Consider the following 27153-nt stretch of genomic DNA (forward strand, 5'->3'; position numbering starts at 1 on the left):
ACAATTATTTTTTTTTGTAAAAAATGTAAAAGCAATAATATTATTTTTTGAAATTTCCTACATATCTCTTTTAATTACATACTAGGCGCATAAAACTATGCCAAATAATTATACTGAATTATCTTTTCAATTATTTTTTAAGTATTATTGTCATGTTATATTTTTTTTTAAAATTAAGGTAAAGTAAAGAGTACAAAATTTAATTTATTAAATTCGGAAACAATTTGTATATAAGGATACCTATTCTCCGTTGTTTTTTTTTTAGTAAAGGGTCAGTCCAAGTCAACCGGTTTAACACTTGTTCATCACCCTAAGATGTTGGTAGTTCAAAATGATCATACAAACAAACCATAGCGCCGTTTCCCTGTAGAAGTAGGCAGAGACACACCAATTATTCCTACTCTTGACATGTCTATCTTCAAGTATTTGATAGTGCCATTTCTTTTCTTTTCGGTCTTCCTCGTTTTCTGCACCCATCAACATTCGCATCGTAGATCCTGTTAGCTGACCTTTCATGCCCTTTGCTCTACATGTCCAAACCAACGCAGCAACCCTTTCTTGATTTTTTCTATAATGCTTGTCTCAACCATAAATAGGGCACAGATCTCGACATCTGTGAACCTATCATACATTGCCTTTACCACACATTCGCCTGACAGATCGCATTTTGACATCATTTAGCCCGTTTTCATGAAAAAAAATTCAATACAATACTTGTCTCGAATACATATTTATTTATTTATTTATTTTATAAACATAAACAGCAAATCTGCCTGTAACAAAAAATTATAATATTAACATATTTGGCATAGTATATTTATTTTCAATAAACGTAATAAAATTTGATTTTACATCAACAAAGTTGATGTACCATTACATTGCCCTATTACCATTAGGTGTGCACTGTTAATGATGGCGATGAAAACATTGTGTGCACAATTTATTAGCTAGAATTTCATTTCGTAAAAAAAACCATCAACATACATTTTCAAATATATGCGTTTGGACCCAATAACGGGTTTTAGGTATGTGAAAGTAAGTATACACAAGTTGTACGATTGGGTAGATTTTTTTTGTGATTTTAAAATAAATCATTATTGAAAGAATGGAACTTGCTGCTGCTTTTTGCTCTTAAAGTGTCTCTCGTCGTATACTTTGCAATGTTAAGACATTTTGCTTATCTACGTACATAAGTACTTAAATAAGAGAAATATTCAAATAAACGTTACGCTTGATTTACGCTTTTCTTTTTCTTACGAACCCTTGACACGTTTTTGCAACAAAAAAAACAATTTGTACGAAAAATAAATAACAATTCTTAGTGCTAAAAATAAATTATGAGTGAAATCCAATATTTACAACATAATGATTTTTTTCAGAACCCTTAAAATTCATTGATTTGGCTAAAATGATTTTTTCACGTTAACGTTATTTTAAAACCTATTTATATCAGCATATTAAAACACAGATGAAAAATACTAAGAAAAAGTTAATATCGAAGTCTAGGCATCTACATGGCTTATGACCTGTCAATATCTGGTTTAAGTGGCCACTTTTACACACTGTGTAACATTCACCATTCTGCCCATATTTGAACTTCTATATTCCTTGAATTCTTTCATCTGTTGATGTTTGCAAAGTTGAAGAGCATAAACCTTTATTTATGCGGGTGAGATTCGTCTAATTGAATTATTTCTCCTGCATACTAGGCAACGCCTGAAAATGTTATTTTTTCAATGGACCAGGTTGGACCAGTTGAATCCAGTCCTTGTTTACAAAAATTTGGACAAACTCAAAATATTGTTGATAAATCCACCTGGTCCATGAAGAGGTATAGAAATTAAAAAAAAAAACATTTTTAGGCGTTGCCTAGTATTAGATGAATCTCACCCGCATAAATAAAGGTTTTAGCTCTTTAACTTCACAAACATCAACAGATGAAAGAATTGAGGGAATATAGATGTTCAAATATGGGCAAAATGCTGAATGTTACACAGTGAATAAATTGGCCACTTAAATCAGCAATTGACAGGTCATAAGCCCTGTAGATGCCTAGATTTCTATATTACCTTCTCTTAAATGTTCTTCATCACTGTTGTAATATTTTTATAAAAACAGCTCCCCAGGGAGTTAAATCCAGTCGTTGTCTACAAAAATTTGGACAAACTCAAAACATTATTTATATCAGGCTTATCAGAGAATCCGTTCAGCTCGCTAATATTGTATGAAAAATTTGCAATGAAAAAAATTGATTTTTTGAAAAACCCCCTTAGTCATTGACTGGCAGAATTAATGATTACTGAACTGTTAATTTAATAAGAATAGTAACGTTAGTGTTTAAAATATGCGTCGTGGCGCAGTTGGTTAGATGGCTGTCTGTGAAATTGGCGTCGCGGGTTCGATTCCCGCCATTTAAATTGGTCTGGGTGTTTTGGTGTATTTTTCGATAGCTTCGTTGGACTGATTAAATTTATGATAAAATCGCAACGCATGTACATTAATATGGAAAAGTATTAAAAAATTCACTCTTTAATATAAAATGAAAACTCATTAGATAGTTTTTCGTGTTCCTGTTAAAAAAACTTCGGTCGAATTTCTGAATAAAAAAAATTTTGTTTTCTTTAAAGGGTGAGTTAAAAATTAGAACAAATAATAAAGTTAGGGAAAATCGTATTATCATATTACAACAGGGATGAAGAAAACTTTGTAAAAGGCATAAAGAAATCTAAGCTTTAACAGGACTACAACTAACTCAAAACATTTTTGAACAAACTAAGAAAAAGTATTACAAAATATAGTATCTAGGTGACATCAATCAGTCAGGCATTCGCCTCACTCGCAATTATAAAGGTTTTGGTTCTTTAAAATTCACAAAAAATAACATATGAATGAATTGAGTAAATAAGAATGTGGAGGGGTACACAGAATATACAATGGCCACTAACACCAGCCAATGACAGGTTATAAGCCCTGTAAATGCCTATACATCCATATTTCCTTTTATTCAATTTTCTCTATTTCGGTTGTGGTATATTTATTTAAGAGCTTACTTGTCTTTGGCTGGTTTAAATTACCACTTAATACACTGTAATATTCATCATTTGTCAGATATTTAAAAATCTTATTTGTTCCATTCAAACTGTCAGAAGGGTCGCATCTTCACATATTGCTGGAGGGTGTGATTCTATAAAATGCTGCGAACGCCCGGTTGCATACCACCGGCAACACTACTGACTAGTTCAACTCGTTAGCGTTCACGTCGCAAACCCTATGCAATGGAATCACACTCATGACAGTGTGATCACAGCAGATAGCGAGAGGATGAAAGGCAAGTTTCTGGCGCCTCCTCCTTAGGGAAGGTATCTCCGACAAAAAAATCTACCAGAGAAGACAATGGAAAACCAATCTGGTCATCGTTTTCTAAGGATCACTATGCCGAGTACATCCAACAAGCAGTTGTTGTCCTGGCTGCGAAATATAAAAGTAGCGCAGGATCGAGATGATTTCTCTGTAGTGATTGCCAAGGTCCGCGACGGGAGACCTGACAAGGCATCGCAAGAAGAAGATTTCTTCTATCTGTTATATTTTTTAAGGTTAATGAACTGAAACCTATATTGATCTGACTGTTACTAATCCCCGTGGTAATATGTTAATCTTGATTATTCCCTTAGGGGTAGGATCTAGTCCTTGTCTTTTTTATATTTTGACAAACTCAAAATATCGTTGAATCTATCCTGATTTTACAAGGGAGAAAACCCAGAATTCCCTTGCGGGATATACATTTTTTGGCCTTTGAACCACGAACGTGGCGCGGACATCGCCCCTATCTTATGATAAGATTATTTTTTGTATTTTGTTGTATTTAAAAAATGTTTTTCTAGTATTTTTCAAATGTTCTTGCTTTAAATTGCGCATAGGGGAATTATAAAATGTTATGATGGTTATGACAAAACAAAAATGTAATTCGAATAATTAAGAGGAAACGTGGTCTGACTTTTCTTCATACAAACGTATTCCGGTATTTAATCCCTGAATTATTATTAGCACAATAGCAATGTTTTTTTACGCACTGTAGATACTTACAATTAGCATGTTCGTTTATTTTTTGTTTTAATTGTTACTTATTTATTTATTTATTAAACTTTTACAATGTTTGTATTATTTTTTTATACAGAATAATGTTCCCTCACTGTGGTGTCCCGTGCCGAAGGAAAAATTTTACAATAAGTTAAATGAAACTTGCCTTGAATACGCTATTTAACTTGGTTAACATAATAATAAAATAAAAACATAATTAATCTAATAAACCTAATTATCATTTTAAACATAATAACCAATATAAAGTGAAATAATCATAAAAATCCAAAGAAATTCATATAAACTTGTAGACCAAATTTCATAAACAAGACACAATTTTTACCTATTTGGCTTGATCCACTCATCAATCCGTACGCAACCCAACTCCACTATAAATTTCTTAATAGCAATTTTATATTGTGAGTACTTACTAATTGTCGTTATGGACAATGGAAGTAGGTTGTACACTTTAACCGAGTAGTAAGCCAATCCTCTTTGACCGAAGGTTGTATTAATTTTTAATTGTTTTTACAGCATCATGGTGGAGTATCTAGTAACTCTTGTATTTGTGAAAGAAGTTATGGATGGTAGAGAATAATGTTTGTGTGCGTACAGTAACAGAGCTTTTACATAAAGTTGTTTGACAGATGTTACATTAAGATTGACGAATATACTGAGGGAGTTAGGTCTGATTGGGACTCTTAAGATAATTTTTATTCAAGCTTTTTGTGCAATTATTATTTGTTTGATCAATGTGTCATTTGCACATCCCCATCCAACTATTCCATATTGAAAAACTGATTGACTTATTGCATAATATATTTTTACCAGTTCTTTTAGGCTAATTATATTTTTTATAGTTTTCTAAGGAAACTAGGAACACTTAAAAAACCTTAAAAGCCCCTAGTTTTATCTGTTGTCTTTGGAAGTAGGTACGGTATACATTATAATATAAGTATTTGTTAAAAACGCAAACATACCGATGGAAAAAAAATTATGTTGATACTCTTTCTAAAAAAAAAACAATCAAATCTACTCAGTTCTTGGATGCGGAAAATGGGGCAACAAAACGACAATTTTGTCAATTTTAATTAGGCAAATTCAGTCCGGCGGGCAGTTATCTTTTGTTTACAGTTTCAGGATAGCATTTTCGAGATAGTAATAGAAAAACAATGTTCAAACACCTAATAATCAAAATTGTCTGCCAACGCATGTCCTCTATTTAAAATACTTGAGATTTGAATGAAAAAATTGAGGTACTGTTGTATAACATAACGAGCCGAACCCGGCAATGCTTTGCTGTTGCTAGACTTGAGTACATAGTCTTATATATATTAAATGAACACAATCAAGTGTTTGATATCAAATATTGTATTAAGTTCAAGTAAGATATACATAGGTACATATACATTATTATTTCTGTGTTTCAGTTCAAAAAAATAAACGATAAAACGAAATTTCGATAAGTAGCTAAATATCTTTCAAATAAATATTGTTTTTCTGTCGTTATTTCGTTATTTTTTTAGTATCAGAATGATATTTTCTGTGTCAGAACTTTTTTACAAACAATTAATCAAAAAAAAAAACGCAAAGAAACAGAGACAGATCAATGATAAATACCCAAAGCGTGTAAAAAATTACTGCTTTAGTGCCATAATCTATAAAAAAATACGGTAATACGTTTCTATGAAGAAAAGTCGGACTGCGTTTCCTCTCAAGATTACAAAAATATTAAGTTTACTTATAAAACTTTACTTTATAATGCTTTTACGTAACCATAGAAACAGGTTCTGTGTTCTTAAATAAAACCATCGACCTATTAATACACATAGACATACCTGGAACCCTCTAAAGTTATGACACTTAGCTTATGCCCAAACGCTTAGTTCTGCCCCACGCGAATTTATTCGTTCTTTAACCGCCAGCTCAGTTTTGGACATTTAATTCTTAGTCGAACGCTTGGTTGTGTCAAGAAAACATGTAAAAATTGTTCGGGTAAACGTAAAAACCTAAACACTTGCTTATGGGTGCATTCTAAAACATTAAATAATTAATTTTCAAATAAATAATTTTGTTTGCAAATGTCAAACTCTGCTCTTCTCACCGACAGGGGTGCACTTTATTTAGGAATGCAAATGTCCAAAATGTATTGAATGCCAGTTTTGATTATTTTAGTATAATCAAAATTTCAGTAAAAAGAAATAAACGGGTGGAAAATTTAAGGAATTTAAGGAAACAATCTGATTGGGATCCATAAAAAACGAATGCTTTCTAATTTTTTTTGAAGGATTGAAGATCTTTAAATACGCTCATAGTAAAGATCTACGTTTCACTAAAACTCGCGCGTAAATCGGTCCAGCAGTTATTCAATCCACCGAGGACACACATATGACCATTTCTTTATATATATATATATATTTTATTTATTTTTTTGTTTATTTTTCCATACATATATTATTTACAAAAAAATATAATTACAAAAATACCCTTTTGAAAAATACATCTTAAAATTAAGCTATAACATAAATTGGAAAAAATGCCCACAAAGACATCAGCGTCTGAGCGTGGCCCATTCCTTTTTTAATTATTAAAAAATATATAGCATATAAAAAATGTGGTATGACATGACCATGAAAAGAAAAGAAAAGAAAAATAAAAGATATACAAAATTAACATATGCTGATATTACGAAAACATGATTTATTTGCAGTAGGTATGCATTTATTTTTAATTTTAATTAATATTATTTTATTTTTTTAAGAATGTGTCTATCTAGATTTATATATCTATCTAGATTATGTTCTACTGTGAAATGTTATTTATTATAATGTTCTGTTTTGTTATTTCATATTAATTTGTCTTTGTTTGAATTTATATAAAACAAGCGGACCCGACAGACGTTGCCCTGCCCGAACGTTGGCTTGACTGCTATTAGCTTGGATTTTTCAAAAATAGAACAATAGGTACCTAAGTACTTTTTTGTGATTGAATTCTAAAACTAAAAGTTATTAATATTCAAATATTGAATTTAAATGGGTACCTAGATTTCCTTATGTTTGAATTCCAAAACATAAAACAATTCATTTTTAAATATATAATTCTTTTCTCAAATGTCAAACTCGGCTCTTCTCACCAACAAGGGTGCACTTTATTCATGAGTGCGATTTTCAAAAATGTATTGAATGTCAGTTGATATAATTTTAGTGTAATCAAAAATCAAGTAAAAATAAATAAATTTGATAAAATTATAAGGAATGTAAGGAAACAATCTGATTGGGATCCAAAAATGAAATGTGAACGCTGTTTGTGAACATTCCAAAACATTTTTTTTTAAACACAAAAAAACAACATCCTTAATTTTTTCGTGTATTCATTCTCGTCAAATGTAACCCTGGTAGGTCGAAAAAAAAATATTTATGCCTCCAACTTTGTTTTGACAGATTCTATTGAAAATTTGAATATCTACGAACACGCGCAGGGCAAAGGTTTACATTTCGCTGAAAACCGCACGTAAATCAGCTAAGCCGTTTAGAAGGAGTTCAGTGACATCACACGTAAAAAATAATTATATATATAAAGATAAATATAAATTATTATTGTATGCACAAAAACATAATTTTCTGAAAGTTGTAAATTAATTTGTGGTGGAGTGGGATTTGAATCTTGAACCGATTATTGAGTAGGTACACAACACTACCACGGGACCAACACCCGGAACAAGTAAATGCTTTAGTTGAGCATGTCTGTATCATAATGTTTAATTGTGTTGCTTTATTTTTAACTTATCAAAACAACAATTAAGGAGAATTAAAATTGTTAGGTATAAAAATAACATTTTAGTTGTATTCCAATTTATTAGAGCCTAAATTCGTCAAAATTTTGTCCAAACCAACTGGGTGCGTGTGTGTGTGGGAGGGTGAGTGCGAGGGTGTGTGTGTGAGAGTATGATAAAAGTGGGGATAATTGCTGTTTAGAATATTGTCAGGATATTATTTTTAAAATATGTTGTAGAGTCTTGTAAGATGTCAAAGTTAAATATTTATTTGATTGTATAAGATTAGGGCACGATTGAAGGGTGAATTTTTAAAAGTATTTGTATTGCATTGAGTATGTTATGTATAAAAAGGTTTACAACTGCTTGTCGTTTTTTTAAAGCCGGAAGTATTGTTGGTAGCAAACTTCATCTTGAGATTATTTTTTTAAATGAATAACCCGCTGGGCCTCTATTTTGAGGCTCGTCATCAGGTGGGATAGAGGGGATATATTTATTTATTTATTAAGGAAGTCATACAGTTATTATATAAAACAAGGTACAAAAGAACAATTTGAAAAAGTAAGATCAATTACAGATTTCACACTGATTTATACTGAATGCAGGAGGAGAGGGGAAAAATAATTGAGTTCTAAAAAAGTAAAAATATGAATAATAAATAAAAAGTACATAAAAGAGAGAAAACATTGTAAAGCTCTAACTCTACTTTCCTTCCTCTCTCTCTGCTTCCATGAACATTTATTATTCTTTGTAAAAATTCATAACCAACAATAATTCATTAGATGCAGGTAGTAAGTGTACAGATGAATAAGTATAGATTAAGAGAAACATAGAAAAAGGTAATGAAAAATACACTACAACACCCAGACTAATTGAGGAAAAAATCTTTCTTGGATTTCTTTCTTGCAACTGGCGGGAATCGAACCCGCGACGCCAGTTTCACAGTTGGCCGCCTAATCAACTGCGCCTGTCAAATTAAACTAAGATATTATACGAACTTGTATTTAATGTGATATATTTTATCCATATGCGTTTGTTAATGCCTAATTATTTTTTCCTTTACCCCAAGGCTCCTTTATTTTCCTTGGAGTGGTATATTTTACCAGTAAACATGGTCCTTCAACATTAATTAACAGATGCCAATCAAATATATGGGTTAGGATTTAAGTTAATCTAGGGTTTATGTTTCTGTCAATGGTTTCTTTTAATTGAAGTGTTTTTTTATGTTAATCTGAATCCTGACAATTCAATAATAAAAATCAAATCATATGTCTGAAAATAATTTCAGGAAAATCGTAGAAAAATAACCATTTAGTCTGAACTGCAACTCAAGTAAACATTTTTTTATGCTAATTAAGTTAAGCTTTACAAGCATTCTCGACAACAATGTTTCAGTATGTCCAAACGCTTGCAGACTGGCTGGATTTCCTCCCAAGGGAGTTATTCATATTTAAATTTATTTCAAAAGAGAGGGAAAATATTGTTGATAAGGGAATATGGAAGTCTAGGCATTTACAGGGCTGATGATCTGTCATTGGCTGGTTTCAGTGGCGACTTTACACACTGTGTAACATTCACGATTCTGCTCTGTAAATGTCTAAGCCCTAAATGCATAGGCCCTGTAAATGCTTAGACTTCCATATTCCCTTATCAACAATGTTATCCCTCTCTGTTGAAACAAATTAAAATATGAATTACTCCCTAGGAAAGAAATTCAGCCAGTCTGCAAGCATTAGGACATACTCAAACATTGTTGAATTAACTACCTAGTAAAAGAAGAAGCTTAAAAATTGGAAAATTGTTTTCAGGCATTGTCAAAACGTCAAATAATATAAAAAAACGCCTGCGTTAAGTAAATATAAAATTTCTGAAAATGGTGGAGATGTGGAAATCTAAATATTAGACAGAATGCTAAATATTACACAGCGAGTAAAGTGACCTCTAAAACCAGCCAATGACAGCTCATTAGCCTATGAGATAATATCAATCAAAAAAATACTTTTGTAATATATTTTTTGAGTACAAACTTTGTTTTTTTTTTTTTTACCAGGCTGTGTTTTGTTTGTGTAAAAGATATTTTTTTAGCAATAATTCCACCAATCTGTATATTTCAATTTTGTAATTAAGTGTTGATTAATAAACGTTTCGTTCGTTCGTAAGATATTGGTCAAATAAATGTTATTAAAACTATTATTAATATTTAAAGCATTAACTTTGTGGTCAAGATGTTTAGTAAATAATAATACATATGTGTATATACCAGTCTGAAGATATTGCCCATAAGAGGGTAAAAGCGCTAATTGGTCAAATAAATAAGTAGAAGTGTACAGAGTATTTTTTAATTAATAACTTATATGTAAATATAAGTTATTGCATCATTACAATGGAATTCCATCAAGAATTGTCAAAAAATAATTTAAATAAAATAGTGTATTTAACCACTTACTGACTACCGGTTTCGAGACGTATTGGTCTCTTCGTCAGATCACCAATTAAATCAACATCCATTTTTTTTACTTTTTCTCAAATAACATAATATTTTCATAATTTAATCAGTGTACGTGCTTATTAAAATGCCTTCTTGTTGGTTTTATATTTTTGTGCAACAACGATGGTGAAGATGTATACCTAGTGGGTTTTGCATGTTGGTTTAGTTGGTATCCTGACGAAGAGACGGGAACATCTCGAAACTGGCATTTGGTCAGTGGTTATATACAAATATTTAATAACGTTTGATTATAAAAACTGTTTATAAACTAATACGTATAACTGAATTCCCACCGTATAAGTCTAGTGTATGTTTAATAATTCTATTGTATTGTACACATGTGTTTGTTCCTAATACCTATATGTTTTCTACCCCAAATATATTATGTCGTAATAACATTACCCTTAAACCACCCTTGTTCCTCTTTTTTGTCCTCAAGCTACGATGTTCGTAGCATATTGTATGGGCAAAATATGGAGCTTCGGTTGTCTTGAAATCTGCCAAACGACTTATTTTATTATGTAAATCGCTATCCGAGCCTATTCGACACGTTCACCATGATAGAGAAACACGATTTTACATTAATGCTAAGCGACGATTTAGAGTTTGTTTTGAAGTTTACTGTATCGAGAAGCGACTCAAATAAATCTGCAAGATAACATTATCAAGCTACAACAGAGATGAATAACATTTTGTAGAAGATAATATGGTATGTGTCCAGGCGGATGAAAAATACTGTACTATGTGTGAAATAGAACCAAAATCCTGGAGTATTTCCGACTCGATGGATGAATACTTAGGACTAACAATAGACAGACAACTAACATGGAAAATTCATATCAACAATTTAATTAGCAAAGTGGCGACATTATCGAGTCTTTTTTTAAAAATCAAAAATTTTATTCCAAAAACGGAAAAAATTCTAATGTATGAAGCCTATGTAAAAACTAAAATATGTTATACGCAACTATTATGGGGAGCAGGATATCAAAATGACATAAACTGACTACAAAGACAACAAAATAAAATATTAAAGTTAGTGTATGACCTTCCCTATTTAACTGCAACTAGAGAACTTTTTAAACAAACTAAGCAATTAAATATAACTGAACTCTTTCAACTAGAATCATTAAAATTTATCCATAAATTAGCCACTAATGTAATTGTAGACGAAGAACTAAAACTAGTAAAAAATTGTAGTCAACATGGACATAATACGAGAATATCAGACAAATACCATGTACAACTTTCTAAAACAAGACAAGGACAATCAAGACTAATGAACCAGGGACTGAAATTATATAATAAACTACCAGACAAAACTAAACAAAAGACTCAGACAAACTTTTCAAAAGACGTAAAAAATATTATCTTGAACAACAGAGTATAAATTAAAAATGTATATATTATTTTAGGTAATATGAATGTAATAATCCGTAAGGGTTTATAAATAAATTTTCAAATAAAAAAATAAAAAAAAATATTAGGTTTTATTAATATTTAAAGCTTAAACTTTTTGGTCAAACATTTTACTAAATTATTATATCTATATATATATATAATTCCTCTGTACGTGTGATGTCACCGTACTCCTCCTAAACGGCTAAACCGATTAACGTGTGGTTTTCAGAGAAATATGGATATTTGCGCTGTGCGTGTTTGTAGACATTAAAATTTTCAATCAATTTTCAACGTGATTTGATTTGATATTTTATTTTTGCATTTTATTTTTTTGATTTAAATTTTTAAATTGTTGGACATGTGATGTAATGGTCAGCGCGAATGCCTACCGTGCAAGAGGTCTCGGGTTCGATTCTCGTCATGGTTGAGATGAGAATTTATTTTAAAGGGTGCCTTTACACTAAAATATTTCATTCATTTTTTCAATTCAATTGAATTCAATTTTAATTCATTTATTTAAAAAATAACGTGTACATAAAAAACTAAAATTTAAGGCGTACATATTATAACAAGAAAAAAATACATTAAAGTGACATTTCTCAAAGTAGTAGGAGAATCCTGCTCCGGGAAACCGCTTCGGATACATGGAACAGATTAACATACGGAGCGATGTTGTTCAGCATAGCTGTAGCCCTTCCAACAGGCATAACTATCGGCAGGTTGGTCCTATATATCGGAATGTGAAATAATCTATGCTGACGCTGTCTTAGGTGATTATCAGGAACATACAAACCAATGCTCCTCATAATCTCAGGATTATCGACCATACCGCGCAACAATCAATAAAAACGTATAGTCAAATACACATTCCTTCTAGTCTCTTAACTGTTATATCCGAGCATACCCTGGAGAAACTCAGTCGGGTAGAGCCAAGGATAATATCTGCACTCTCTCATGTAGAGATATCTCATAAACCTCTTTTGGATTTTCTCTTCATATTTTATTCCGTTTTATCATTAAAAGAGTACTTCAGTTCATGTGGCCCCCAAATCATCGAACTACTCTCGAGTCTACTTCGCACCAAGAATCTGTAAAGAGTTCTCAGTACATGGGTATTTTGAAAACCCTGGCAGTACGCAGAACGAATCCTAACATCTTCATAGTCCCTGGACTGGTAGGTGAAGCGTTAAACTGATCATCTTACCTTATATCACAAAAAAAACAAGATACGCTGTGATTGGTGTACCAATGAAGTGCCCTATTCACCATTAGGTGCGGAAAGGGAATGATGATAATGATTAATTAAATTTTGTTGTAAAATGTATTTTTGTTACTTAATTATTTAAAGGGAGAAATGCTTGCAAAAAAACTGCGTTTTCAGTTTGGGGGAATTAATGTGTATTTACATAAAGTTGTGTATATAAAAATTTGAAAAACAAAAAATGTTGAATTTGAATAAACAATGCAGTGCTCTATGAACTATTGGGTGCGGACAAGGGTTTTATGATGGTTTGATGATATTAAAGAAGTCCAACTACAGGGCTTATGACTTGTCATTGGCTGGTTTAGAATATAATATAAAAACTGTGTCCTGTTGAAAACAAAATTAAAGGTTTTATTTTTAATACGAAAAAGGTTATCCATCGTTGAAAATGAAATGCAATAAATTAATATATAATCATTGTAAGAAATAGGTTGAAAAAAAAAATCTGATGATTGTATTTTTTTTGTAACAAATCAACATTATTTTAAACTCCGGTTATTCTTCCCCTAAAAAATAAAACCAGATGGTTGGCTGGATATAATAATACATTGTTTTTTTCTTGTGTGGATCAATTAATTTTAACAACTTGCCGATAATGTTTGTGTGGCGATTAATCAATCCATTGTTTTGAGTTTCCCCTTTTGTTTTTAGTATGTATGTGTTTCTTCTATTAAGTTCAGTATATTTATAATCCTAGAAAACCAAATATACTTTTTTTGTAAGTATTTTGAGTTTGTCAAAAATTTTGTAGACAAGGACTGGATTCAACTCTCTTGGGCTTATTTTCAATTAGATGCCAATATTCAATTGTATGAATCTCACCCGCATAAATAAAGGTTTCAGCCCTTTTTACTTTACAAACATCAACAGATGAATGAATTGAAGGAATATAGTTGTTCAAATACGGGCAGAATGATGAGTATTACACAGTGTAAAGTGGCCACTCAAACCAACCAATGCCAGGTCATAAGCCCTGTAGATGCCTTGACTTCTGTATTACCTTCTCAAAAAAGGTTCTTCAACCTTATGTTATATGTTGCTTTTTTAATACGTATAAAAAATGAAAATTAATTTTTGTGTGAGTATTTTTTTAAATAAAATCAACATCATATGATCAAAACAACTCAATGGAATGACTGCAAATAATTAGTCCGCGTCATTAACATTCAAAACAATTCTCATTTAAATATAAAAAACGATTAAATTTTTTAATAAATCATAACTAAATGAAAAATTGCTCAGTGGATCAACATTTTCGACAATTTTAATGCGTAGATAAACGTATCGAGGGGTTCTAAACCCGTCGGTATAAAATGATTTAATTACATCAAAACTTCATGGTGGGGGGGTATCGGTACTATACCTTTGTAGTCGGTCGGGAGACTTTTATCTGCAACTACGTCATTCTGAAACTTTGTCATTTAAGAGCGTAGATATGTGTACCGTGACGTACGCTTCCCCTTGATTCATATCGATGTACCTACCCAAAACTTGAAGGTGGGGGGTCGGTAGTATATCTTTATAATTGCTAGTGGGAATTTATCTTCAACTAATCCATCCAGGTAAAGGTATGACGTCTTTATCTTCCCATCATAATCGAAGGCCAGGGAGTATCAAGTAATGTGGCGAAAAAACATTTTTAAATGTTAAAATGTGAAGAATTCATTTCCCACTTTTCCACAATCCAATAAAGTGCATGTTATGTACTTCTGGATTAACTTCTTTCAGCACAAAGATGCAAAGGCTACCAGATTACACAGAGCTGGCCGCTTTTTTCGTTTTCCAACGAGAAATTTTTCCGTGTATGTGGGCGCCGTCAAGGAGACTTGTCCTCCGATGCCGTGTGCGGTATGTGGTGGGCAAGCTGTGCGTGTGGTACCGTAACGTGGCTAATGTCGCGGACTCGCAGATCAGAGGTCCGAAGTTCGAATCCCACTTTACCCTAACTTGAGTCTCATTTTCCAAAAGCTAGATATATATAAATTGTCGAAAATGGCTTCAAAATATGAATTCGTCAATTAAAGGGTTAAAGCCCAGTAATATTTTATACCCAGGCAGCGGAGTTGCCTTTTGAGAGAAGAAAAATGAAGAAGTAAGTTGGGCTGCTTTCTGCAAGCTGAAGTATATTTTTGAATGTTTTAGTATGCCTAAAAATACAAAACTATGAATCGTGTATATTGATAGTGACGACACACGCACTATATAATCCATGTCCGTGATACAGAAAAGTAGCCAGAAACTAAAATGTACGCAGCGATCCATGGATAGACAGATGTTCGGTGTATGTCTAAGAGACAGAACAAGAAATGAAGAAATGTAAATCATAGGTTGTGCATTAAATTTAAAATGGCAGTGGGCAGGACTCTTGGCGAGGCAAAATGATGGCAGGTGGACAACCGCAATAATAAAAAGGAGACCATAGGCAAAAATATATCTTGGAAGGCCACAAAAAGATGGATCGCTGATTTTTCCTCGATAGCCAGTGAAACATGGATGATAAGAGTAGGTGAAAGAAAGAAATAGAGACGTTTGGAAGTGGCTTTCATTCAGCTGCAGAAAAAACAAGGCTGAAGAAGAAATGTTGAATTTAATTCCATATTCCTCTCCTAAAAAGACATCCATTGTTGTTAAAATAAACCTATCTTCCTTAACTCACTAAAATGTTGAATCCATTACTCGTCGTTATGTATTTTCTAAAAGTACCGCGTTTTAAAATACAATATTCCACCTATTTTAAAAACGAGTATCTACTCTTAAGCTAATTGACACAACTAGCCAACAACCTAAGAGATTTTTATTTGTTTGTTTATTTAAATTTGTAGGATAATTACGTTACCTTTTCATATACAAGCATTTATTATCAAACACATAATTTATTTTTGAGGGTCGACATGTTACATTTTAAATGTTATGGTAATAACATCAAAGGTTCTGCAACGAAAATATTTTTCACCAAAGGGTTATACGTAATAACATTAATGTCGTTAAAATTTTAGCCTTTTTTGCAAGACAAGGGTTCAGACCATTATTTAACAAAAAAGATTAAATAAAATAACATTTTATCACGCTATGTATTTAAATAATGTTTACTATCAATATTTGAAGCATTAACTATGTGGTTAAATTTGTTTATTTTACCACTTACCGACTTTTTTATAAATACCGGTGTCTATATGTACCCGTCTCTTCGTCAGGACACCAACTAAACTAATATGCAAACCCATTACAAACCTTCACCATGAACAAAAATAAAAACAAAAATAGATTTAGTAACCATTACATGATTTTCTATAAACTGAAGTACCTCCTTTATAACTCTTCCTCTTTTTTCTACTATTTCTCCCATAGCATCAAACTTTGTCAAAAAATATAATCAGTGGCTTTAAGGGTTACCTAATCAATGCATGTGATTTTAAATTGACAGGTTGATTTTATTTTTTGTGCATCAACTAAGGTGTGTTGTGAGTTTTGTACTTTAGTTTAATTGGTGTCCTGACAAAGAGACGGGTACGTCTCGAAAGCGCAGATATAGGAAAGTCAAAAGATGGTTATTTACAAATATTTAATTACATTAAGTAAATAATATTTAGTTTAATGTTAGAGTAAACTTTTGTCGTTATTATGGTCAAAATAGCATATGTCAATATTTTATTAAAAATAAAATACTTGGTTTTATTTAAGTTATTTGTTGACTGGTTCTTGATGGAATTCCATTGGGATGATATAATAAATTACATTCAAATACATTGTCATTCCCTTTCCGCACCTAATGGTGCATAGGGCACTGTATTGGTAAGCAATAGCAGTGTATCTTGAGCATTTTTGTAACATGAAGGTAAAATGATCAGTTTTTACGATTTAGGTACCAATCCAGGGACTTTTTTACCCTTTTTTAGTCGCGCAAACACCTTTTTTAATCGCGTATTTCCAAATTTAAAAAAAAAAAAAAAGAAAAAATTGAAATTAAATTGCTTGTTTATCTTGTGTACAATCACTGAAACATGATTAAAATGCAGACCGGTTCATTTTACGTTATTTGTAAAACAAAACTTGCATAACAAACATGAACAATACATAAAGATTTTTTTTGTGTATATCTTATGTAAAAATCCCTATCTAGAAAAAGTTCATAAAGCATTATAAGTTGTTCATTTTTTTTGTATTTAAAACAAATTATTTGAAAACATTGCATTTTAATCGTTTTAAAAATAAATCTGATTTAAGCTTATCATTTCATTTTTATTTGTAAAGCATGCTTTTTTAACAATATTTTTGGTGTTTTTTATATGATTGAATACTTTTTAATTTATTTTTTTTAAGAATGTATATAGTACCTAGATCCATTTAAAAATGTTTATATAGTATTTTTAGGTGTTTATGAAATAATTATAAAACAAGTGAAATTAGCTCAAGCGGTCATTTTAAAACTGCAAAAACAATATCATTTGTGTAGTGTTGGTGAAGTTAAATATCATACGATTAAAATGGAATCAAATTTCGACACATGTTGGGAGAAATATAGTTGATCGGTTATTTTACGTCTGGTGATCAATCGTTTCTTGAAAAGAGATTCGCATAGATTGACTTTCCATGAATATGAAATAGGCCCTGAAAATACTGAAATATGTTACCCCGAATTTCAGGGATGACTAGCGATAAAATTAGAATCAGTAAGAAAATATTCATAGAATTCACATCAATGCGCAATTACTTCAGTTTCTTACTTTCGAATGTGGAAAAAAAGGTAAAATTGAGAAAATGTATTATGTGGAAAGTACTTATACTAAGGTAGTTTTAATTCTTACAGCAAATTGCGTTTTTTTCCAAATGTACGCAAAGCGATGTTTCGCGAATCATTACTAATTATTTTTCATTAATAATGATAACCTTATTTATTGTTATATTATATTTTGCCTCAAAACCGTAAAATGGTAGATTAATATGTATACTCGTATACTGGACATAAAATAAAACTGGGCAAAGAAAATCAACTGCATATTGAGATAATAAGCGAGGCGTCGGAAGACCTAAAAAAAAATGGTCGACATAGCTGCTGCAGGGGGTAAAAATTTGCTGGAGGTAGTAACCGAACAATAAAAATGGAAGAATATGGAAGAGGCATATATCCATTTGTGGAGGACAGAAGGATGAAGAAGAAGAAGAAGACCACAAAATCTTCACATGCCAAAAATATTTTTTCCAAAATATTATTGCTCATCGCACAAATTGCTTACATGATGGTATCTCTAACCTATGTAATTGCGACCTCATAGCATTTGTAGATGAGTACAAGTATTTAGGTATTTTTATAGATCATAATTTTAAATGAGATGGTTAAATATTTAAATTTTGTGATCGATTGCGGACTCTTGTAAGTACTTTTTATAATTTATCTTTTATTTGCCTAAAATCAATATATATTTTTCTTTAATAGAATCAATAACAAGATATGGGATAAAGCCGTGAGTACATTTGACTAAAACTAATATTAAAATGATCCAGGGTCTACAGTACTCTATAGTTAAGAGAATTGTACCAGCAGAGATTTACAGAAAAATAAGTGATAATGTTTTCCTATTCAAAACACTTAAAACTCTGCCTGTTTGAGGATTACTGTGGCTTTGAATCATTTCCGAAAAAAATAATAGTAATACTTTCAAAATTCCTCTCAAACATAACCATAGTACACGCTTCAAGTATAATGATGTCACGTACAAAAGTATGAAATAAGTATGGTAATAGAACTCTTAATTATTCAGTACCTAGAATTTTTAATTTATTGCCGAAAAAAGTTAAATTTAACACACAGGGTAATAAGAGCAAAATGAAAGAGTGGCTACTCGATCAAAAGTTTCTATATGAATAGTTGCTTAGGTGAACTTAAATTTTTGTCCTCGAAAAAATAAAAATATATATTATTTGTGTATGTATATTGTAAATTACTGATCTTTCCGGGTGTTAGTTATATTTGTAAATTCATTGTTTTTTTATAAATTTAGATAATATTATATAATATAGTATAAACATAAATTTCTACCAACAAGCTACAGAAAGTGGCTTAGTGGGATTTTAGTTTTAGTAAATATAAGAAAATTGATTTTTGAAAAACTGTAAAATCAATAAAAAAACTGGCCAGGAGGTACACAATGACAGCAATGGATTACATCGCAGAGCACTCAGGGTTTAAAAAAAAACTAAACTTTAAATTATTTACTTATTTAACGAGTGGCACACGAAATAACCAGACCGAGATCGACTAATCTCCAATCGATTTCCTTTTGCAGGATTTTTACCTGAGAGAACTTGCCAATTTTAAATTATGGTTTTAATAAAATTATTATTCAAATCTTTTTTATTATGTTTTACTATACTATTTGAATCGGGTTTTCGTTTATTTTTTTTTGCACCACAACAGGCCAGGAGGCCCAATTACAGTGGTGAATTGCATCACAGAACACCCAGGCTTGAGAAAAATCACATTTTTAATTTTTGTGTTCTCACCGGGAATCGAACCTGGAATCTTCCGTGTGTGACTCGTGAAGGTTAATCAAATGAAGAAGAAAAAATATCCAAATATGGGCGGCAGGGTGAATGTTAAATGATCATTTCAACCAGCCAAGTCATAACCCCATATTCCAATCTCAGAAAATTTATTCCCCTCTCAGAGTTGTATAAAATGTATTGATGTTATAGAATTTTCACATTCAGTACAGTTTCTAAAGATTTGTTGGTTAAGAGAAATACATTGACGTGTTATATTTAGTTTCATGATTTTATATCAAAAGATGAAAAGGAGATCTGATAAAATACTCGATCAATAAGTTATTAATTATAACGAACGGGCGCCTTTCTGTATTATATTTTGTAACATTAAGAAACTCAACATGTGAACATTGAAAGGTTTTTATATTAATTCACTACACCAAAAGGGCTTTGAATTGAATATACGTGTTAAGAAAATTGAATGACGCGAGGCTGAATAATTTTGTGAAACATCGTAACAAGCATTATATATTTAAAACAAATGTACATTTAAATATGTTCGAATTGTAGTAGGGTAAAGTAGATAATTATTGCCCACCCTATAGTGATTGCCAGCTATCACTTTGACAGCCTTTCTTTTAAAAACGCATTTAAACGGTTGACCAAAATATTAAAAATTGACTCTATTGTTTCAATACAAACATAAAATTCACTTTACCGACAGAAAGCGTGACGTTGCTGAGACGTGATAAATAATGTATTGTTTTAAATTGAATATTAGAACCAGAATTATCTTCTTTTTTTAAATAAAAAGAACACAATTATGTCAAAAAAGTTTCATCTTACGTATTTCAATATTTTTAAAAGTATTATCGAAGGCATAATTTTACGTAGAAATAAAGGAAAATGTCACAATAATGCATGTGATTTAAAATGCTTGTATTTTTTTTCAAAAACACAAAATTAAAATTTGGCCGAAACCAATTTTATGTTAAATGTATTATCTTTAAATTATTACATTTTTTTTTGTTTAATACTAAGTCTTTATTGAGATTCCAGAAACCTTAATTTAGTCTAAATTTGAAATGGCGTAATCTGCCGGTCTAAAAGTAGTTATATTTTAGTTAAATAAAATTTTTAAGTATATTTTTTAACAGAAATACATTAAAAATTAAGAAATATTTTTATTAATTGTAAACCTTATTTATGTTTTTGTGTTTTTTTTTATTCCAAGCTTAATGTAAAAGTTGTTTAATTCATATTTTTTTTAACGATAATAATAAAGTGAGCAATCCTTATCTTTAGTTTTGGAAATCACAATAAAAAAGTGGGCAATCATTGTGATTTATGAACTTTATTTTTATTGTAAAAAAAAATAATCACTTTAATACAGTGGAAGTGATTAATGCAAAGGTATAGGAGATAAATACATAAGATTTAATGCTTAACTCTTTTATATTTATTAGATGAGTACGGTCAAACCTGCAACCATTCAATGTCAAAATTTTTATCAAAGTCAAAATCTTACTTTATCTACAATGACTTAAAAATTAAAAGAACGTGTATAAAAAGGAACAAACTATCAAGCCGTTTCCCGTAAGGGTAGGCAAAGAGGATAAGACATCATATCACTCTTTATTTGCATATAGAGCTCGCTTACTTTTCATTTATACATTTTTACATACGCGCGCCGATTATTCCGACTTTTGACATGTTCATCATCAAAGAAATAAAAAATTGGACAAAATCTATCAAAAAATGCATAATTTTATAAATTGACGTTTATGGGTAAATAATTTCCTGTGTCATGGCTACAATATAACGCTGAAAAAAATTTTTTTTTATACAATACTTTTTTGCGTTCTTATGATTAACACAAACATTTGATTCTTGGGGCCTTTTTCAACGAGTTGTAAATAACTCACTATTGCAAAATGGGGTTCAAACCTCGGACCTCTGATCCATGAGTCCGCAATACTAGCCACGGGACCACCACCCGATTTTTAGTATCACGACTGAATTATTTATAATATTATTATTAATTATTTATAATAATGCCCAAGGAGTAGTCGACCACTTTTCTAATTATTTTAATTCGGTCTATACTCAAAGCAATTTGATCGATGAAGCCTGCATAACCTCCCCACTCCATCAAAGCACACGCAATGTTGCTACATATTCAATTAACTTTTCTTACGACGATGTCCGTAAAATTCTTACTAAATTAGATTCTAGCAAAGGTGCTGGAAGCGATGATATTCCTCCATTATTCGCAATCAAATGTGCAAATCAACTCGCCAAACCTCTAACAATTATATTCAATCACTCATTAAAAGATGGAGTCTTTCCGAGTCACTGGAAAAGAGCACATATCATTCCCATTCATAAAAGTGGCCTCAAAAATAAAGTTAAGAATTATCGACCGGTCTCAATCTTACCAGTGTTTGGCAAAATATTTGAAATGTTAGTTTATAATCACCTTTTATCTGAAGTTGCTTTACACATTCCAAATGAACAGCACGGTTTTATGCGGAAACGATCAGTAGTTTCTAATTTAACGCTCTTCACAACCGATATTGCTGAGTATATGGCCAAGGGATTACAATCTGACGTTATTTACACTGATTATTCAAAAGCGTTTGATCGTGTTGATCATTCAATCCTCTTAAAAAAGTTAATAGCAATCGGAATTAATAGAGATCTCTTATGTTGGCTTGGTTCTTACATCAGTAAAAGGAGTCAGGCAGTCGTCGTTGGCGGGCACTCTTCTGATTTTTCCTTGCTTCCATCTGGTGTCCCTCAAGGTAGCCACTTAGGACCCCTTTTATTCAATGTATATCTTTTGTTCATGATATAGGCGATTGTTTTAATAACTCTAAATACATTATGTATGCAGACGACATGAAGGTATACCTAAATATTGAAAATACTAATGACTGTCATAAAATGCAGGAGGACCTCACTAGACTGTCGGTTTATTGTATAAATAATAAACTATCGCTTAACCCTGAAAAATGCCTAAAAATAACATTCAAAAGAAAGACCCGTGCCATCGATTTTAATTACAAATTAAATAATACAAATATTAAATCTGTCGAAACAGTCCGTGATTTAGGTATTCTCTTAGATGAAAAATTAACTTTTAATCGTCACATCGATAGTATTACTGAAAAATCTTTAAGAACACTAGGATTTATACTACGCACAGGCAAACCGTTTCAAAATACCGATATTCTTAAAAAAATATATTTTTCTTATGTTCGTAGTTTACTAGAATTTTCTTCACCTGTCTGGTCTCCTTATTATAAAATTCATTCCTGCAAAATTGAAAGAATTCAAAAAATGTTTATAAAAAACTTAAACCGTAGACTACATCTCAATTTTCCAGATTATCGCCAAGCGTGCGTTTTTCATAATATCCAAACTCTCGCTGATAGACGAACCACAGCTGATATAGTGTTACTCACCAACATAATATCTGATAAAATAGATTCCCCCGAATTGGTTACCCGCATTCATCTTAAGGTACCACAGAGACAAACGCGTTATACACAACTTTTCCACATACCTAAATGCAGAACAAATTCGTCCAAAAACGCTACGATTAACCGTATTATGGATACGTATAACAGGAAATTTAACGAAATAGATATATTTACCAAAAATATTAAATTTATCAAAACTGCCATAGGTAATAAATTGTCTTTGTCCGCATCCTCCTCTCCGTTGCTCTCTATCCCTGAACATATATAAGTTTTATAGTGAGAAGATCTTTTAATATAATTATGTATCCCCGTACTGCGGGCCAACTGTTTGTGACACCTGATTTTTATAACCCGAATCATTTCTATTAAACTTATATGTTATTCTTATTTATATATTATGTAGGTGCATATAATATGCATTTGTGTGTTCGTTTTGAATCAACGTTCGCGTATTGTCAAACCTTATTTTATTGTTGTCATTATTTCGTATTTACTGCATTTTGTGGTTACCTACCGTATTGTATAGGACTCGTCGCACATTATTCATTCGATGTGTATCAGTTAAATTTAAAAAATAAAATGCTTTTTTTTTTTTCAGAATACGGTTTTGAAATTTAACATACTTAAAAAAAAAAAAAAACAATTCTTATCATTTCGTCATTTAAATTTTAACAAAAAGGTTTCTAACTTTTTACTAAGCTCTTTATTGTACCATTTTTAATACAATTTACAAGTTTTAAGAAAATATATTATTTTCATACTTACGTACCCATACACACGAACCCTCTCCCTCATTCATTCCCACACGCACATGTATCCCCTCTCTCATTCATTCACGCATACACACATTCACATACACATGAATACAAACGTCACACAAATACAATTACTAAACTTCTTTTCTTATATATTATGTGTCATTATATTTACAGTGGATTTTTTTAATTGGCTTTAGTATTGTTAAGATTTTTCTAATTATTTTGTTTATGTAATAGCTGTAAAAATCCCAAATAAAATAAAATAAAAATAAATAAATAAAAATTTCGTCAAATTTATTAACACTTTTATACAAAAAAACGGAATTTTAATTTTTAACCTTACAATGGTAGTTAATGTATTTTTTACCAAACTTATTACTTCATAATAAAATAAATATAACACGTTATTGTTTTTACATACATTTTTTTCTCCTAAATTTAAAAAATCTGGCATAAACCAATTAAATTTTAATCATTGCAATTAAGTCTCCATTAGAAAAACTAAAAGAAATTTTAATTTTGGAGTAAAAGAACAGTTGAGGTGCCTAAACAATAATATTTTTTCTTAATTCGCAAACCATCTAAAATAAAATAATATTTTTTTTAATAAAAACACTATATTAAAAGTTCTTCGTGCTGAAAATAAAATAGTAAAATTAGGCAACTTGAATATCTTAAAAATTAAAAAACCGATTAAAAATAGTTTTTTCGTTTTTATAACTGAAGTGATATATTGAGTAATAAAAATGTAACAATTGTAAACATAAAAACTATAAATAAAATGAAACTTTAAAAATAATGAGAAAAACGTAGTAAAATAATAATATTTCCTTTAGTTCACTTCTGTCTAGTTTTAAAGATCGTATCCAACTCACTTCACACTTCCCGTCATTGAAAGAACAGCATGTCAAAAACACTTGACTTATTATTATACGTACCCATGAAATATTTAGTAATCACTATAAAAAAAAATAAAAAAAAATAAAAATAAACAAAATAGTTATATATACCAATATAAATTTTAGCATGTTTGCTTTTTTGATTTGTTTGCTTTGAAACTGGTTGGGAGAAAAAAAAAATTAGCGGTTAAAAACAAAGTTGTTATATTTATTATATTATTTGTCATATATTTATTCGACTATAATGAATAACCACAAAGTGAGTGCTTAATATATATTTTTTTGTTATTACTTCAACATTGAAATCTTTTAAAAAAATCATCGCACTTGATAAAATACCCTAATATATTATTTTCCATTGGAGTTGGTAACAAAATAAGTAAACAATTTCCATGTTATATTGTTGGCTTAAAAATTGACAGTCCACTAAGCACAAAAAATATGTATGTCAAAACTTTACAAGATCTTTAGAATAGGTTTTCTGAGCCCTATACAACAAACTCCTCAATAAAATCAAGGATAAAAAATACGATAATCCTAAAATACGACTCTTATTACCTAAACCATTTTCAGGAAAACTTACGTGAAAATTATATTTAAGTGTTCAATTTTGATTTGTTTGTTTCTTTTGTATCTTTTTCATTTTTCATTCGAATTCAAAAACAAAATAACGGTCCAAATTTTAAATATGCTTACATAATTCTTGTTTTGTTAGCTTTCAATAATTTGATTTAATTAGTTACCAATTCGCTGAAAATGTGTCGTGCGCTTGTCATTATAGTGTGCAGAGTCTTAACCTCAGAGTAATGCGTTACCGCTACAGAACCGCCCATACGCAGAAAAATAAATTCTAGGAGTATTTATCACGAAGTTCGCTATAGCGTACAGCAAAACATAGGCCTTAGGTATTTCAGGTAAACATGTTTTACTAGGTTTTCAAGACGTAAATCAACACGAAATAATTGTCCTATAAATTGTTAAGAGTGCTGAACAGTAATTGTCGCAAGCGTCTTACAGTAACACACCCATTAGCATGTCATGCCTTTGAGACATTAATTATTAACATTATTCTTTCACACTTATAAATTACGAAATTATCATCATGTCTCCATCTATATCATGTGGTGCATGGGGCATCAAATGATATAGATTGAAAATAAATTATAAATTCATAATTGGAACATCAAATGCAGCGTTTTTTAATCATGTTTTGCGTGAAGCTAAGGTGATCAGTCTTATGATTCAAGTGCCAGTCCAGAAACAATTGTATATTGCAGTGTAGGACTACCTTAAAAAACAATATATGTTACATACACCCTACTAGAAATTAAACCTATGACCTCAAGCGTAGTAGGCAAATGCGCCTAACACTACACTACGATGTGATTTTATCTCCGATTTTTACCTGAGAACAGCCGTCGCGTCAAAAACACTCGTCCTGGGTTCTGGTTTTATTTCAGAGTCATGACTATATTTTTTTTTTTTATTTTTTTTTTTAAATAAAATAAATATTTGCGTTCTTATAATTTACCGAAATATTAAATTTTGAGGGCCATTTTCAACGAGTTGAAAATAATTAAACTATTAGAAAATGGGAATCAAGTTGGGGTAGAGTAGGATTCGAACCAAAGACCTTTGGTCCGTGAGTCCGAGACACTAACCACAGGACCACAACCAGATTCATTTGCCCGGACACAAAAAATATGAAGTATATATTTTGTTTTTTCAATAAATTGGATAATACATGTTGCGCCATTAGGCTTAATCAAGTTGAGTTTGAACCTGCGTCGTACAAGCTAATTTCAGTATAACATCGGACCGTCCTCTGAAGAAAGTCAAACGTATGAAAAAGTAATTTTAATATCTCAAAATTGGGTGATATATTTACCAACAAGTTTAAGCACACCTTACACAAATTCTTTCAAAAGTTTGATTCGTATGTGTAATCGAAGTGAAAATGTTTTTCTTGCTTTTTCTTGGTGCTATTTTTCCAAGCAAATTTTATATCAAGCAGTTCGTAAACAAATGTGAATTCCGACTCTCTTTGTGTTCCCAAGGGTAGTTAGGGATTTATCAACTTCAGCTACGAAACACAGTAAACGGAATAGACTGTCAAAAGTACCCATGTTTATTCTGTCAATATAACAGTGACGTGTTCTTTAATTTCTTCTGATATTTCTCGCAAATAATAAGATAGACTTCATATTGAAAGCTTTATTTGATAGGGAAATATCACATACTACGAATACCGATAAAAATATATAAAATGTATTTGCAAAAATTGATTATATTTTAAAAATAAATATTGATATTGTGGAGAAATGTTTTCATACATAACTTTGAAAATTTAAAAAAGAAACTGTAAAATAATATGTCTCTACCAAAACATGACATGTTTGGTAGTGATAATTGTGACGTCAAGGTTCGTGACGATGGCGATGGCGATGTTACAAGCAAAGTTCAAAACTATATGAATCGTGACGTATTAGGGGCGTGGCTAATGCAATGACTGTTTCCCGGGAATTT

At 30.8% G+C, this 27153-nt stretch overlaps 1 protein-coding gene across 1 annotated transcript in view; it reads left to right on the top strand.

Annotated features, from left to right (window-relative positions):
- The window catches only part of LOC148282708 (atrial natriuretic peptide receptor 1-like), a gene marked incomplete at its 3' end in the record, with an annotated part of 177922 nt that overhangs the window by 109700 nt on the left and 41069 nt on the right, over positions 1-27153 (top strand). The window lies entirely within an intron of this gene.

Source organism: Micrasema longulum, unplaced genomic scaffold (assembly GCF_059751315.1).
Source record: "Micrasema longulum isolate JH-2025_06_02 unplaced genomic scaffold, ASM5975131v1 h1tg000303l, whole genome shotgun sequence".
Classification (NCBI taxonomy): Eukaryota; Metazoa; Arthropoda; class Insecta; order Trichoptera; family Brachycentridae; genus Micrasema; species Micrasema longulum.